This window comes from Enhydra lutris, unplaced genomic scaffold, assembly GCF_002288905.1.
Source record: "Enhydra lutris kenyoni isolate GAN:26980312 unplaced genomic scaffold, ASM228890v2 scaffoldscaffold62, whole genome shotgun sequence".
Lineage (NCBI taxonomy): Eukaryota > Metazoa > Chordata > Mammalia > Carnivora > Mustelidae > Enhydra > Enhydra lutris.
Genome location: NW_019154146.1, coordinates 1,301,342 through 1,301,679, shown reverse-complemented (window position 1 = coordinate 1,301,679; position 338 = coordinate 1,301,342).

The following is a 338-nucleotide window of genomic DNA, read 5'->3' as shown; positions in this document are numbered from 1 at the left end:
GATGGTGGTGATGGTGATGGTGGTGATGGTGATGGTGATGGTGGTGACGGTGGTGATGGTGGTGATGGTGGTGGTGGTGGTGGTGGTGATGGTGATGGTGGTGGTGGTGGTGGTGGTGGTGGTGGTGGTGGTGGTGGTGGTGGTGGTGGTGGTGGTGGTGGTGATGGTGGTGATGGTAATGGTGATGGTGGTGACGGTGGTGATGGTGATGGTGGTGATGGTGATGGTGATGGTGGTGATGACGATGGTGATGATGCTGATGGTGGTGATGGTGGTGATGGTGGTGATGGTGGTGATGGTAATGGTGATGGTGGTGACGGTGGCGATGGTGATGGTGG